Here is a 16,509-nt window from a genome sequence, read left to right on the forward strand (position 1 = left end):
TAGTTTGTCTCATGGTGCTTCCTAATTTAAGACAATTAGTCTGAAGATAAGATGGAAGAGAAGACCATATTTACCATAGCATCTAAAAAGTAAAATACTTAGAAAAAAATTTTAAATGTGCAACTTGATGTGAGAAACTTTAAAGCTCTCCTGAAGACTTTGAAGGCGTTTAAAGCATACTGCCCCAAAATATGCCACTCTAACATAATTATTTTGAGCTAAAGGCAGTTGAAAAGAAGCAAACACACACAAACTTTCTTGCTCTTCCTTCCTCTATTAAAAAGGAGAGGAAAATTTTTAATCAGTCAGTCAGTTTAGTTGCTCAGTCATGTCCAGCTCTTTGTGACCCCATGGACTGCAGCACGCCAGGCTTCCCTGTCCACCATCAACTCTCAGAGCTTGTTCAAACTCATGTCCATTGAGTCAGTGTTGCCATCCAACCATCTCATCCTCTGTCATCCCCTTCTCCTCCTGCCTTCAATCTTTCCCAGCATCAGGGTCTTTTCCAATGAGTCAGTTCTTCACATCAGGTGGCCAAAGTATTAGAGTTTCAGCTTCAGCATCTTATCAGCCCAGAGAAATTTACATAACAAACCTTACTGACTAGTCCTTATCTTCTATTAGGTTCACCCATATGTTTGCTGTAAAAAGCAATATTGCATAGGAACCTGGAATGTCAGGTCCATGAATCAAGGCAAATTGGATGTGGTCAAACAAGAGGTGGCAAGAGTGAACGTAGACATTCTAAGAATCAGCGAACTCAAATGGACTGGAATGGGTGAATTTAACTCAGATGACCATTATATCTACTACTGCGGGCAGGAATTCCTCAGAAGAAATGGAGGGGTGATCATGGTCAACAAAAGAGTCCGAAATGCAGTACTTGGATGCAATCTCAAAAATAACAGAATGATCTCTGTTCATTTCCAAGGCAAACCATTCAATATCATAGTAATCCAAGTCTATGCCCCAACCAGTACAGCTGAAGAAGCTGAAGTTGAACAGTTCTATGAAGACCTACAAGACCTTTTAGAACTAACACCCAAAAAAGATGTCCTTTTCATTATAGGGGACCGGAATGCAAAAGTAGGAAGTCAAGAAACACCTGGAGTAACAGGCAAATTTGGCCTTGGGATATGGAATGAAGCAGGGCAAAGGCTAATAGAGTTTTGCCAAGAAAAGGCACTGGTCATAGCAAACACTGTCTTCCAACAACACAAGAGAAGACTCTACACATGGACATCACCAGATGGTCAACACCAAAATCAGATTGATTATGTTCTTTGCAGCCAAAGATGGAGAAGCTCTATACAGTCAACAAAAACAAGACCAGGAGCTGACTGTGGCTCAGATCATGAACTCCTTATTGCCAAATTTAGACTTAAATTGAAGAAAGTAGGGAAAACCCCTAGACCATTCAGGTATGACCTAAATCAAATCCCTTATGATTATACAGTGGAAGTGAGAAAAAGATTTAAGGGCCTAGATCTGATATAAAGAGTGCCTGATGAACTATGGAATGAGGTTCGTGACATTCTACAGGTGACAGGGATCAAGACCATTCCCATGGAAAAGAAATGCAAAAAAGCAAAATGGCTGTCTGAGGAGGCCTTACAAATAGCTGTGAAAAGAAGAGAAGCGAAAAGCAAAGGAGAAAAGGAAAGATATAAGCATCTGAATGCAGAGTTTCAGTGAATAGCAAGAAGAGATAAGAAAGCCTTCCTCAGCCATCAATGCAGAGAAATAGAGGAAAACAACAGAATGGGAAAGACTAGAGATCTCTTCAAGAAAATTAGAGATACCAAGGGGACATTTCATGCAAAGATAGGCTCTATAAAGGACAAAAATGGTATGGACCTAACAGAAGCAGAAGATATTAAGAAGAGGTGGCAAGAATACACAAAAGAACTGTACAAAAGAGATCTTCATGACCCAGATAATCACGATGGTGTGATCACTGACCTAGAGCCAGACATCCTGGAATGTGAAGTCAAGTGGGCCTTAGAAAGCATCACTATGAACAAAGCTAGTGGAGGTGATGGAATTCCAGTTGAGCTATTTCAAATCCTGAAAGATGATGCTGTGAAAGTGTTGCACTCAATATGCCAGCAAGTTTGGAAAACACAGCAGTGGCCACAGGACTGGAAAAGGTCAGTTTTCATTTCAATCCCAAAGAAAGGCAATGCCAAAGAATGCTCAGACTACTGCACAATTGCACTCATCTCACATGCTAGTAAAGTAATGCTCAAAATTCTCCAAGCCAGGCTTCAGCAATACCTGAATCATGAACTTCCTGATGTTCAAGCTGGTTTTAGAAAAGGCAGAGGAACCAGAGATCAAATTGCCAACATCCACTGGATCATGGAAAAAGCAAGAGAGTTCCGGAAAAACATCTATTTCTGCTTTATTGACTGTGCCAAAGCCTTTGACTGTATGGATAACAATAAACTGTGGAAAATTCTGAAACAGATGGGAATACCAGACCACCTGACCTGCGTCTTCAGAAATATGTATGCAGGTCAGGAAGCAACAATTAGAACTGGACATGGAACAACAGACTGGTTCCAAATAGGAAAAGGAGTACGTCAAGGCTGTGTATTATCACCCTGTTTATTTAACTTATATGCAGAGTACATCATGAGAAACGCTGGACTGGAAGAAACACAAGCTGGAATCAAGATTGCCGGGAGAAATATCAATAACCTCAGATATGCAAATGATACCACCCTTATGGCAGAAAGTGAAGAGGAACTCAAAAGCCTCTTGATGAAAGTGAAAGAGGAGAGTGAAAAAGTTGGCTTAAAGCTCAACATTCAGAAAACGAAGATCATGGCATCCAGTCCCATCACTCCATGGGAAATAGATGGGGAAACAGTGGAAACAGTGTCAGACTTTATTTTTCTGGGCTCCAAAATCACTGCAGATGGTGATTGCAGCCATGAAATTAAAAGATGCTTACTCCTTGGAAGGAAAGTTATGACCAACCTAGATGGCATATTCAAAAGCAGAGACATTACTTTGCCAACAAAGGTTCGTCTAGTCAAGGCTATGGTTTTTCCAGTGGTCATGTATGGATGTGAGAGTTGGACTGTGAAGAAGGCTGAGAGCCAAAGAATTGATGCTTTTGAACGGTGGTGTTGGAGAAGATTCTTGAGAGTCCCTTGGACTGCAAGGAGATCCAACAGGTCCATTCTGAAGGAGATCAGCCCTGGGATTTCTTTGGAGGGAATGATGCTGAAGCTGAATCTCCAGTACTTTGGCCACCTCATGCGAAGAGCTGACTCATTGGAAAAGACTCTGATGCTGGGAGGAATTGGGGGCAGGAGAAGGGGACGCCAGAGGATGAGATGGCTGGATGGCATCACTGACTCGATGGATGTGAGTCTGAGTGAACTCCAGGAGTTGGTGATGGACAGGGAGGCCTGGCGTGCTGTAATTCATGGGGTCGCAAAGAGTCGGACACGACTGAGCGACTGAACTGAACTGATATGTTTACCTATCCAGTTTACCACTCCTTAGAAGCCTAAACCCCTTATCCTTTGCTTTGTCACTTCTTAGAAAAATTATTGTTCTTTTGCTAAGATACTACATAAGCCCCAGTTCTAACCACCGCTTTGAATTTTCATCACTGAAGTTTCTCCTGTGATTAGCTCAGCATTTGGTAATAAAGTGTTTTCTCTCATTATTCATTTGTTATTCTAATATGCAGGGCACCCACTGAAGAACCTACATATTAGAGGGGAAGTTTTTCCTCCCCTATAACTTCAATGTATATAAAGACATAATCTTAGATATCACGGATAGAAAGACTCAGTAACAAAAAGGTGCCAGTTGTCCCAACATTAACTTCCAAATATGGCATTCAGTTCAATACAGTCACTCAGTCGTGTCTGACTCTTTGCAACCCCATGAATTGCAGCACGCCAGGCCTCCCTGTCCATCACCAACTCCCGGAGTTTACTCAGACTCATGTCCATCGAGTCAGTAATGCCATCCAGCCATCTCATCCTCTGGCGTCCCCTTCTCCTCCTGCTCTCAATCCCTCCCAGTATCAGAGTCTTTTCCAATGAGTCAACTCTTCGCATGAGGTGGCCAAAGTCCTGGAGTTTTAGCTTTAGCATCACTCCTTCCAAAGAACATCCAGGACTGATCTCCTTTAGAATGGACCTGTTGGATCTCCTTGCAGTCCAAGGGACTCTCAAGAGTCTTCTCCAACACCACCGTTCAAAAGCATCAATTCTTCGGTTCTCAGCCTTCTTCACAGTCCAACTCTCACATCCATACATGACCACAGGAAAAACCATAGCCTTGACTAGACGAACCTTTGTTGGCAAAGTAATGTCTCTGCTTTTGAATATGCTATGTAGGTTGGTCATAACTTTCCTTCCAAGGAGTAAGCGTCTTTTAATTTCATGGCTGCAATCACCATCTGCAGTGATTTTGGAGCCCAGAAAAATAAAGTCTGACACTGTTTCTACTGTTTCCCCATCTATTTCCCATGGAGTGATGGGACCAGATGCCATGATCTTCGTTTTCTGAATGTTGAGCTTTAGGCCAACTTTTTCACTCTCCTCTTTCACTTTCATCAAGAGGCTTTTGAGTTCCTCTTCACTTTCTGCCATAAGGGTGGTATCATTTGCATATCTGAGGTTGTTGATACTTCTCCCGGCAATCTTGATTCCAGCTTGTGCTGCTTCCAGCCCAGAGTTTCTCATGATGTACTCTGCATATAAGTTAAATAAGCAGGGTGATAATCTGCAGCCTCGACATACTCCTTTTCCTATTTGGAACCAGTTTGTTGTTCCATGTCCAGTTCTAACTGTTGCTTCCTGACCTGCATATAGGTTTCTCAAGAGGCTGGTCAGGTGGTCTGGTATTCCCATCTCTTTCAGAATTTTCCACAGTTTATTGTTATCCATACAGTCAAAGTCTTTGGCATAGTCAATAAAGCAGAAATAGATGTTTTTCCAGAACTCTCTTGCTTTTTCCATGATCCAGTGGATGTTGGCAATTTGATCTCTGATTCCCCTGCCTTTTCTAAAACCAGCTTGAACATCAAGAAGTTCACGGTTCACGTATTGCTGAAGCCTGGCTTGGAGAATTTTGAGCATTGCTTTACTAGCATGTGAGATGAGTGCAACTGTGAGGTAGTTTGAGCATTCTTTGGCATTGCATTTTTTTGAGATTGGAATAAAAACTGACCTTTTCCAAAAACACATAAAGTTCATGTGGAAAAAAATTTAAATAGCTAGAAAAACTAAAAGAAAAAAAGGAATGTGGAAGATTCAGTTTACCAGATATTAAAACATACCACAGAATCTTAATAACTACATGTCTGGTATATAAATATAAAGACCTGTGGATTAGAAGAAAATTTCATAAGTTTTCAGTACAAATACATTCAGTAATATAGTATATGATAAAGATGACATTTATATCAATAAAGATGGGTCTTTAGATTAACAGAAGAACTGATTGTCCACATAAAGAAAAGATAAAATAAAATTAGATCTGTACCTCACATTATACATAAGGATAAACCTTCAGTTATAGCAAGTATTTAAAAACAAAAGTTTTTTAAAATTGCAAAAGGTAATATATGAATTCCTTGCTAAGCCTGGAGGAGGCAAGTCCCTTCCTTACATGACTGAAAGTCCATTTCATGAAATTAAAGAAGATAAATTACATATGTATTTTTAAATCCATTAACATAGCAAATATGCCATAAGAAAGGTAAATGACAAAATGATAAACTGGAGAAAAATTGCAAATCATGTAACAAATATCACTCTCCTGAATAAACTATAAATTCCTAAGGCACTCCCAGAAATAAAGAAGACTAGAAAGAACCCAATAGAAAAACAGGTAGTCTGTGCCATACCACCCTGGATGCACCAATCTCATCCAATGAAAAAGCAGGCAAAGCACATAAAAGACATTTCATAGAAAAAGAAATATTCGTAGCTAAATGGGTTACAAATTAATATGAGAAATACAGATAAAAATGGCATTCCTTTATCATGAAGGGGGAAATGATGCAGGCCTGTGCAGGAGAATCTGGTGATATCTGCCTAAATTATGGGCTCAGTTGCCGTTGGATCTGGAAATCCCATATCTGGGCTTTTTCCCAACAGTTACATCTGCACACATAGTAAGTGAAAGTGTACAAGACTATTTATTGTGACAGGGTTTGGATGGGACCCAAATAAAACATGGCATATTTACAAAATTAATCCTATGCAGCTGTGAAAAAAAAAAACCAAAATGAGTGCCTTTTCTGTACCAATGTACAGAGGTGTTCAGGCTGTCCAGTTAAGCAGAGAAAGCAATGTGCAAAGCTCAATACAATGTGGGCTGCATTTTTGTGTAATAAAATGAGGAGGGTGGGAACAGTATGTTCTGTCCTTATCTGTCAGCATCTGCAAAAAGAAATATTGGAAAGATAAATAAGTCAACACACCAAAAGTAGTACGAAAAGTAGGAAGTGAGAGAGGACAGGATTGATGGGAAGGGACAAGTGTGAAGTGGACTTCTTCCTGTGTACCTTTTAAATCATTTTGATTTTGAACTGTCAAAGTATTACTAACTTGGAAAAAATACAGTGTTCTTTGAAATAAGAGGTTATTTTCATTTCAAATGAGACAAACAACATGGTCTTGAACTCAAAAAAGACAGTTTTTTAGTTTCCATACTTTCAGATCAGATCAGGTCAGATCAGTCGCTCAGTCGTGTCCGACTCTCTGTGACCCCATGAATCGCAGCACGCCAGGCCTCCCTGTCCATCACCAACTCCTGGAGTTCACTCAGACTCACGTCCATCGAGTCAGTGATGCCATCCAGCCATCTCATCCTCTGGCGTCCCCTTCTCCTCTTGCCCCCAATCCCTCCCAGCATCTGAGTCTTCCAATGAGTCAGCTCTTCGCATGAGGTGGCCAAAGTACTGGAGTTTCAGCTTCAGCATCATTCTCTCCAAAGAAATCCCAGGGCTGATCTCCTTCAGAATGGACCTGTTGGATCTCCTTGCAGTCCAAGGGACTCTCAAGAATCTTCTCCAACACCACCGTTCAAAAGCATCAATTCTTCGGCACTCAGCCTTCTTCACAGTCCAACTCTCACATCCATACATGACCACTGGAAAAACCATAACCTTGACTAGACGAACCTTTGTTGGCAAAGTAATGTCTCTGCTTTTGAATATGCTATGTAGGTTGGTCATAACTTTCCTTCCAAGGAGTAAGCGTCTTTTAATTTCATGGCTGCAATCACCATCTGCAGTGATTTTGGAGCCCAGAAAAATAAAGTCTGACACTGTTTCCACTGTTTCCCCATCTATTTCCCATGGAGTGATGGGACCAGATGCCATGATCTTTGTTTTCTGAATGTTGAGCTTTAGGCCAACCTTTTCACTCTCCTCTTTCACTTTCATCAAGAGGCTTTTGAGTTCCTCTTCACTTTCTGCCATAAGGGTGGTGTCATTTGCATATCTGAGGTTATTGATATTTCTCCCGGCAATCTTGATTCCAGCTTGTGTTTCTTCCAGTCCAGCGTTTCTCATGATGTACTCTGCATATAAGTTAAATAAACAGGGTGATAATACACAGCCTTGACGTACTCCTTTTCCTATTTGGAACCAGTCTGTTGTTCCATGTCCAGTTCTAACTGTTGCTTCCTGACCTGCATACATATTTCTCAAGAGGCAGGTCAGGTGGTCTGGTATTCCCATCTGTTTCAGAATTTTCCACAGTTTATTGTGATCCACACAGTCAAAGACTTTGGCAGAGTCAATAAAGCAGAAATAGATGTTTTTCCGGAACTCTCTTGCTTTTTTCATGATCCAGTGGATGTTGGAAATTTGATCTCTGGTTCCTCTGCCTTTTCTAAAACCAGCTTGAACATCAGGAAGTTCACGGTTCACATATTGCTGAAGCCTGGCTTGGAGAATTTTGAGCATTACTTTACTAGCATGTGAGATGAGTGCAATTGTGCGGTAGTTTGAGCGTTCTTTGGCATTGCCTTTCTTTGGGATTGGAATGAAAACTGACCTTTTCCAGTCCTGTGGCCACTGCTGAGTTTTCCAAATTTGCTGGCATATTGAGTGCAGCACTTTCACAGCATCATCTTTCAGGATTTGAAATAGCTCAACTGGAATTCCATCACCTCCACTAGCTTTGTTCATAGTGATGCTTTCTAAGGCCCACTTGACTTCACATTCCAGGATGTCTGGCTCTAGGTCAGTGATCACACCATCATGATTTACAGCATGACTTCTCAGCTGTTTTCTCTTTATGGTAGAAATCATGGTGGATATTTACATCTAACCTCAAAATATCTCCCTCCTTGCACACTCACACCCTCGCACTTATCCCCATCAGTCCCTCTTCCCACCCACCTTGTCCTCTCTGAGTGAATTAGGGCCTTCACTTCCAAGCCTCTGACACCAGCTGTGTTCACTCCTTCATCAGATTTGTGTGCCATTTGCAGAAAGCTGAATCCAAAGCATTAAAAGCCATCATCCTACATATGTCCAGGATATAATTTTAAAAAGAAAAGAAAGCTGCCATGAAACTAATATACTTTGATAATGACAATAAAATTGTGAAGTGAGGGTTGTCCTTGATTGGCTTCTATCTCCCATTCTAAGGACCACCTTCCACACTGTGCTGAACTCTTCACTGGGATGCTGAGTTCCCACCTGATACCCAACACCTTCCCATGATTAGTAAGAAGGGCTCTGATGTGTTGGGAACACATAAGGTAGCTGTTATTTATTATGTATTCATTTATTCTCTCCCTGCCTATTCCAGCTAGTGCTTTAGAAAGCTGGCAGGATTATTTTCTGGGTTTTTGTCTTTGTTTTTTTTCAATGGAAATAGAACCCAGGGAACTAAATAAATTCCCAATATCCCAAGAACTGCAAGTAGCAAAATCAGGATTGGAGTCCAGGTTCATCTCATGCCTAAACTTGCTTCTCTTGCCTGACCCATGTACACACTGTGCCTGTATTTTCCTCATGGAACAAGTAAGATTCCTCCTTCCTCCCTCCCTCCCCCTCCCTCCTCCTCCCTCTCCCTCCTGCCTGTCCAATATTCCTGCTGCTGCTGCTGCTAAGTCACTTCAGTAGTGTCTGACTCTGTGTGACGCCATAGATGGCAGCCCACTAGGCTCCTCCGTCCCTGGGATTCTCCAGGCAAAACACTGGAGTGGGTTGCCATTTCCTTCTCCAATGCATGAAAGTGAAAAGTGAAAGGGAAGTCGCTCAGTCGTGTCCGACTCTTTGCGACCCCACAGACTGCAGCCTACCAGGCTTCTCCGTCCATGGGATTTTCCAGGCAAGAGTACTGGAGTGGGGTGCCATCACCAATATTCCTAGTGAGCTATTAAATGTGCTCTACTCATAAGGGCTAATAAAGTTGTAATAATGGCCTGTCATACACAAGAGGTAAGGTTCATTGAACACTTACTGTGTGATAGCCACTAAACAAAATGTTTTATTTATGCAATACTATCCTTACTAGATTTTTAAGAAGTAGGCATTACTATTACTTTCATTTTACAGATGAAGACATTTAGGCTTAGAGGGCAGAGTGTTCCCAGGTTACGGTTAAGAAAAGGCAGAGCCTGGATGGGACCAGGCAGCAAATTGTGAACCTGGTCCTTGACCATCACACAGGTCTGCATCCCCCATTCATCCCTCCAAAGACACCTGTAGCTGAAGACAACAGTCTTGGAAAGCACAGGTATAATCACAAGAAATAAATCTGAATTAGTGAGCTCCTAATCTCTAGCTGGGAGATATTTGGTGCTTGAAGGGCCTTTCTTAAGGACTTTCCCAGGTCTTTCAAATATGCATATTTCCTCTGTAGACTAGTCTTGGCTGCCCTGAAATCAATGCATGTTGAGTTTTTATAGTGAATCTAAAGAAAATTATCTTTCTCCTTTAGATCTCATGGGATTCACGGTATATGCTTCCAAAGAAACCATATCCATAGCTCAACAACTTGTATCCCTACAACATCTGGTCAGTCGGCAGCTTCCAGGGCCATTTAGTCTAATTTTTCAGCAACAAACCTCTTTTTTTCCAGCTCTTTCTAAGTGCAGCTTTCCCTTAGTCAGAGAGAGAAGCTAGAAATGCATTCTCAGGCAAGCATTTTCTCAAGAATGTTCAGGAAACTTTAAGTCCATAAGATGCTTTAGTCCCTTCCCAAAGTGTGAGTTAAATCATCTGGGGAAAAGCTTTCAATGGACGGGCACCACACATGCCTTTTTTTCTCACTGGAACTTAACCACACTTACCTCACACAAAAAAGGAAGGAGTGGTAGGAGAATCCTTTATGTCCTCTATTTCTCTTCCTCCGTTTCAAAGTAGACTTGGTCTCCACCATCAAAAGAACAGAGGGATCACCACTGAAATGCAAAAAGAAACAAAAACATTCATTCTCTGCTGTTGTGATTCAATCGGCCCAGCTATAAACATATTGTTAAAAGTAGTTACCCTCCTTATAAGCAACTACTGTTATTTGAAGGGTCATTTTGACTGTATACTATTTTTACCTTTTCCCTGAGCTACCAGGGAAGCCCTTACCTTTCTGAAGTTTCTTTATTTGATTTGATTTTTTGGCTGTGGCATGCAAGATCTTAGTTCCCTAACTAGGGATCAAACCAGTGCCCCTTGCAGTGGAAGCAAGAGTCTTAACCACTGGACCACCAGGACAGTCTCTCAAGTCTCTTTAGAACAATCCATTCTCCTATACAATTTCATTATTTATATAATACCTACTTGTTTACATATCACCTATGGCTGCTTTCATGCATAGAGTTGAGTAATTGGAAAAGACACCATATGGCTCAACACCACATGGCTCACAAAGTCAGAGATATTTCCTATCCGGCCCTTCACCCAGAAAAGTTGGGCAATCCCTGCTATGGAACGTCACTGTCTTCAAGACATAACCCTTAGTGGTTAAGGGTTTTATACTGGAGTCAAAGCAAGAAATTCCAATGAGAATTCAGTGAGCCAGGTTTCTTAACTTCTTCTAAATGTCAGCTTTTTCATCTCTAGAACAATATCTACAAGAATAACACTGGCTTGTGGGGTTGTGAGGATTCTGTGAAATACCCACCACATGTAAAGCACAAACGATAATACTTGGGGCTTCAAAGATGGCATAATGGTAAAGAATCTGCCTGTCAAGCTGGAGACATAGGTTTGATCCCTGGGTTGGGAATACCCCCTGGAGAAGGAAATGACAACTTGCTTCAGTATTCTTGCCTGGGAAATCCCATGGACAGAGGAGCTGGGCAGGCCACAGTCCATGGGGTCACAAAGAGTCGGATATGACTTAGTGACTGATCCCAATGATTAGTAATCCCAAGAATCTTTTCATGTGCTTGTTGGCTATTTGGCTATAGTATTTGAAGCAAGTCCTCAAGAAGAATTTGCTATTATTATCAATATTATGATGGAGATGATGATTGACATTTTGTCTAAGATTTATAGGCCTACAAGCATAATTGGAGAAGGCAATGGCCACCCACTCCAGTACTCTTGCCTGGAGAATCCCATGGACGGAGGAGCCTGGTGGGCTGCAGTCCATGGGGTCGCAAAGAGTTGGACACGACTGAGCAACTTCACTTTCACTTTTCACTTTCATGCATTGGAGAAGGCAATGGTCACTCCAGTACTCTTGCCTGGAGAATCCCAGGGATGGTGGAGCCTGGTGGGCTGCTGTCTATGGGGTTGCACAGAGTTGGACACTACTGAAGTGACTTAGCAGCAGCAGCAGCAAGCATAATTAAAAACCTGAGAAGACTTTTTAGGGGTAGAAACTTCTTGGTTTATCATTTCTTAAAGTCCTATGACCAGAGAATGGCTTGTCAGTGCTCCCTGGGGACCCTCCGGAGACATCAGGCAGGCGTTAGTATGAAGAGCCTGTCTTCCTCCAGTCCCTGCCTTCCTCCTCCTTCCTCACCTCCCTTTCATCTCTTGCTTATCACTCTTTTTCCTCCTGTGGTCTGGCTCTGCCTGTGAACTGCTTAATGTTTCAAGTGCAGTGTTTCCTCCCCCCTCATTTCCAGCAAAACGTACTTGTCCTGCCACTCAATGAGTTGGGGATCCAACTCCTAGCTCATTGAAACCTGGTTGATCTGATAGATGAGCTAGTCTTGCTAACATATGAGTGTCTGAGGTTACCTCTTAGCACTCCAGTAAGGTCTTTTGGACCTTTAATGCTTTACCCAAAGCAACCATTCTAATCAGTCTGGGAACTGCAGGCACTGGGGCAGCCAGCTAAGGAAGAGTTTTTAGGGCCAGAGATCATTTGGCACTCTTCCAACTCACAGTGTATAACTGTCTATAAATAAAATGCACGCTAAGTCACTTCAGTTGTGTCCAATCAACTCTTTGCAACCCTGTGGACCATAGCTCACCAGGCTCCTCTGTCCTTGGGATTCTCCAGGTAGGAATACTGGTGTGGGTTGTTGTGTTCTCCTTCAAGGGATCTTTCCAACCCAGGGATCAAACCCACACCTCATAGCTCTCCTGCACTGGCACTCAGATTCTTTACCATTAGCAACACCTGGGATGCCTTCACCAGGGAGCAAACCCATGCCCCCTGCATTGGAAGGGCAGAGTCTTAACCACTGAACTACCAGGGAATTCTAAATAAAATGAGTCTAGGATAATTGATAAAGGAATACTTGGGCATTTGTTCTGGTTAGCACAGGTAGGGAAGAGATCTGGAATCAAACACTTATCCTCTTACAGGTGCTCATGACACTTCATCAAGCCCCCCCGAGTTGGATCACTAGCTTCATCATTACTTCACCCAGCTTTTCTCCCCAGCATCACGTCCCATCCTGAGGATGTAGGCCCTGCAAGAGACCCAGGATCTGGGATGAGAAATGGGGACAGCTTCTTGCTGCAATCAATTCTTGGTGCTCTAGCCATGAGAACACTTAATCCAAATTGGGTTTTCTTCCAGGAATTTGAACTTTGGTTATAATCCCAGGTATGAACATTCCAGAGACAAGAAAAGCAAAACTCAGATTAGCTGCTCAAGTTCCCACAGTAGATAAAATGGTGAGTCTTAAATTCAAATCTCTTAGACTCCAAAGGTGGCTCAGTGGTAAAGAATCTGGCTGTCAAAGCAAGAGACACGAGTTCGATCCCTGTGTCAGGAAGATCTCCTGGAGAAGGAAATGGCAACCTACTCCAGTATTCTTGTCTGGAAAATCTCATGGACAGAGGAGCCTGGCAGGCTAGAGTACATGGGGTTATAAGAGTCAGACACTACTCAGCAACAAAAAACAAAACAAGACTCCTAGGCCCTTTATCTGACTACCATACACACTACCTCTTGGGAAAAAAAGATGGTTTTAACCACCAGTGATAAGCAATCAGGCTCTTTCACCACCTCAAAAACTAAATTTAATAACACGGGCCCTTCTTTAAATGTTTATAATAGAGGGACCAAAGTATTGGCCATGTTCACCCAATAAATTCAACACCTTATTATAAAAATCTTACCCAATTCTTATAGCATGCACTGCTATAGAATGAACAAAGAGAATAGACACTGCTGCCTATGCTGCATCAGAATACTTTATAAGTTAGTTTTTCCATGTCCATGCACTTGTGCTAGATGGAAACCTCCTTCGCCCCTGGAGCTTCCAGGCTCTGAAAGCATAGCCTGGGCCATATTTTCTTTCCTTCTGTCCTGCTGCTGCTACTGCTAAGTCACTTCAGTCGTGTCTGACTCTGTGCAAGCCCAGAGACGGCAGCCCACCAGGCTCCCCCGTCCCTGGGATTCTCCAGGCAAGAACACTGGAGTGGGTTGCCATTTCCTTCTCCAATGCATGAAAGTGAAAAGTGAAAGGGAAGTCGCTCAGTCGTCTGCGACTCCTAGCGACCCCATGGACTGCAGCCTACCAGGCTCCTCCGTCCATGGGATTTTCTGGGCAAGAGTACTGGAGTAGGTTGCCATCCTTCTGTCCTACAACTGAGCAAGTCAACTGTTTCTATTCACCTGTTAAAAATTCCTGTTATGTTTCTTTGTTGAATAGGAAGGAAAGACTGACCTAGAGTGTTTAGAATTAGAGTTCTGATGAATCTGATAATGAATGCCAAATGATATGGTACTTGCTTTCCATTGGATAGGTTTTAAAAAGTCATGTGACAATTCATTCCTAAAAGCCTAGTATTTACAATATGTAAGAAATAACATCCTTTGCAGCTATTTAAGCTTCCAATAACAAATTTCAGAATGTCAAGTTGAAGATACACATGGCAGTACTTACTTTCTCAAGTAACTTTAAGGTATCAAAGTAAAGAAGTTTGAAGATCAATGGGTATCTGTGTTAACCCCTAGTACAGGGCCAGGGAATGGAGAGGAGTAGTCAGAGGATATGCTGGAAGTGGTGACTGGGAAGTCTTGAAGGGCTAGGAGTGCCCACCATGGTGGCCACTTTCCTGAGGGGGACCAGGGCTCAAAGACAGGAGAGAGCCTGGCATATTTGGATATGACTGTCATGTAGCTTCAACACAGGCAAGTGGCTTTATAAAAAACAAGACTACGAAGGATGGTGGAGGTTCACCTAAGGAAAAAACAACCTATGCTAAAGATACCTTCTTATGAATTTCCTTCTTTATGATTCTGGGCTTAGGGTGATGGCTGAAATGGACTTGGATCCAATGAACCTGGGTTGCATCCCATCTCTCCTCCTCTTATCTGTGAGAAGTTGACCAAATGATCCTCTAGGTCTTTATTTCAGTATCTGTAAAGAGAAGAAAACGCAGAGTACTTATTCACAGAGCTGCTTTTAAAATTAAGTAAGATAACCCATATGAAGCATTTGGTACAATGTCTGGTATATAATAAGCACTAATAAATATTGGCTACTTATATTATTTCCAACACTATACTGATCCAATCACTCTCCTGCTTAAAATCCTTGAGTTGTTTCCTTTTGCCTTCAGTAAGCCCAAACCTTCTAAAATTATCTGAAGCTTCCCCCTTCTGGTGTTTCAGTGGCAACTCCTATCCAGGCCACTTCCTAGAACTGGAATGAGAGGAGTAATATCGTGGTAAAGAAGTATCACCATGAGTAAGTTCAAATGTCACAGATAATGTGGCACTAAAGGACCTGGTGACCCCGTCTAAGTCCAGGAAGTCAGGGGATCTCTCCCTGGATCCAGCTCTGTCCCCACCACCTCTCTTCTGTCCTATCTCTGTCCCCACCACCTCTCTGCTGTCCTAGCTCATGCATCTACAGTATGGTTAGTGCCTTGGGGTGTCAGATATTTGATAAACTTGTATTAAAATGATGCCGAGAAAAGGCAACACCCTCCAATTCTGAAATGACAAGTCTTTGTGGAGGGATGCTCAGCACAGTGAAATAGAGAGAGGGAAGTTACCCAGCAATTTTGAAATATGTGGTTGGAATTGCCCCAATCAAAATATTTTTTAGTTCCTTTTCATCACTTTTTCTTCTGTTTTATTTTATTCTGTTTGAGGGAGAAGTTTCTCAGATGGGAGTGGGAGGCGTGGGGGGGAAGCCATTAATGTGAGTCCTACCCTAGCTTTCAGCACTCCTTCCCCAATGTCTCATCTCTACTGGCAGAGGGGAGACTAACAGCTTTGTCTCACCGGTGACTGGAAGCCCTGAAAGTGTTTGCAACATCCTGATTCTGATCACAGCTCTGTGTGTACATGCTCAGACCCAGGGCTCGCTGACTCTGTGTGTGTGTGTGGAGGGGTTTCAGGAGAAAGAGGGCAGGACTCCCTATTTCTGCCCCCAAAACTTCATATCTCACTCATAACACCAAAAATGACAGAGGACACATTTCAGGTATTTCTTGTAAGACTTATCTAAAGGAATGACCATCTGATCAAATGAGACTATCTAGGAAAATTTCCATATTTCTGGCTTTCATGAATAAGTGGATCCTATATCATCACTACGGCAGGAGTTATGAGTCCAGTGTTTCACCTTATAAACTTGAGGTCCCCACGAAATGGTTAAATGGAGATAATCAGAAGGCAGTTAGATACACAGGTCTGAAGAACAACGGGAGATCAGCATGGGAGGTACAGATAAGGTTGTAGTTAAAGCTGCAGGTGCGCTTGCCCAGGTAAAATAAACATTGCTAAGAAAGGAACATGGACCTGGAGTCTGTCCTACAGAGCGAAGTAAGTCAGAAAAAGAAAAACAACTATTGTATATTAACACCAGACATCCTGGAGTGTGAAGTCAAATGGACCTTAGGAAGCCGGCACAGCATGGCTCATAGCTTCATTGAGTTACACAAGCCCCTTCTCCACAAGGCTGTGATCCCTGAAGGGAATCTAGAAAAATGGTACAGCTGAACCTATTTGCAGGGCAGGAATGGAAACACAGACATAGAGAACAGACATGCAGACACAGTGGGGAGAGGGGAGGGGAGGGGAGGACGAATTGGGAGACTAGCGTTGACACATATACACTACCATGTGGAAAATAGCTAGTGAGAAC

At 42.4% G+C, this 16,509-nt stretch overlaps 1 long non-coding RNA gene across 3 annotated transcripts in view; it reads right to left on the bottom strand.

Moving 5' to 3' along the window:
* The window catches only part of LOC129619451 (uncharacterized), a 55,605-nt gene that overhangs the window by 10,173 nt on the left and 28,923 nt on the right, over positions 1-16,509 (bottom strand). The window contains exons 2-5 of one of the 3 annotated variants that reach the window (XR_008697882.1): positions 14,624-14,772; positions 10,294-10,404; positions 8,390-8,514; positions 6,168-6,419 (exon numbers count right to left, since the gene is read on the bottom strand). This is a non-coding gene — a long non-coding RNA (uncharacterized LOC129619451). Of the gene's footprint in view, positions 1-6,167; positions 6,420-8,389; positions 8,515-10,293; positions 10,405-14,623; positions 14,773-16,509 lie in introns of those variants that run through there. The other 2 variants (XR_008697880.1, XR_008697881.1) reach the window with 2 other exon arrangements.

This window comes from Bubalus kerabau, chromosome 9 (genome assembly GCF_029407905.1).
Source record: "Bubalus kerabau isolate K-KA32 ecotype Philippines breed swamp buffalo chromosome 9, PCC_UOA_SB_1v2, whole genome shotgun sequence".
Classification (NCBI taxonomy): domain Eukaryota; kingdom Metazoa; phylum Chordata; class Mammalia; order Artiodactyla; family Bovidae; genus Bubalus; species Bubalus kerabau.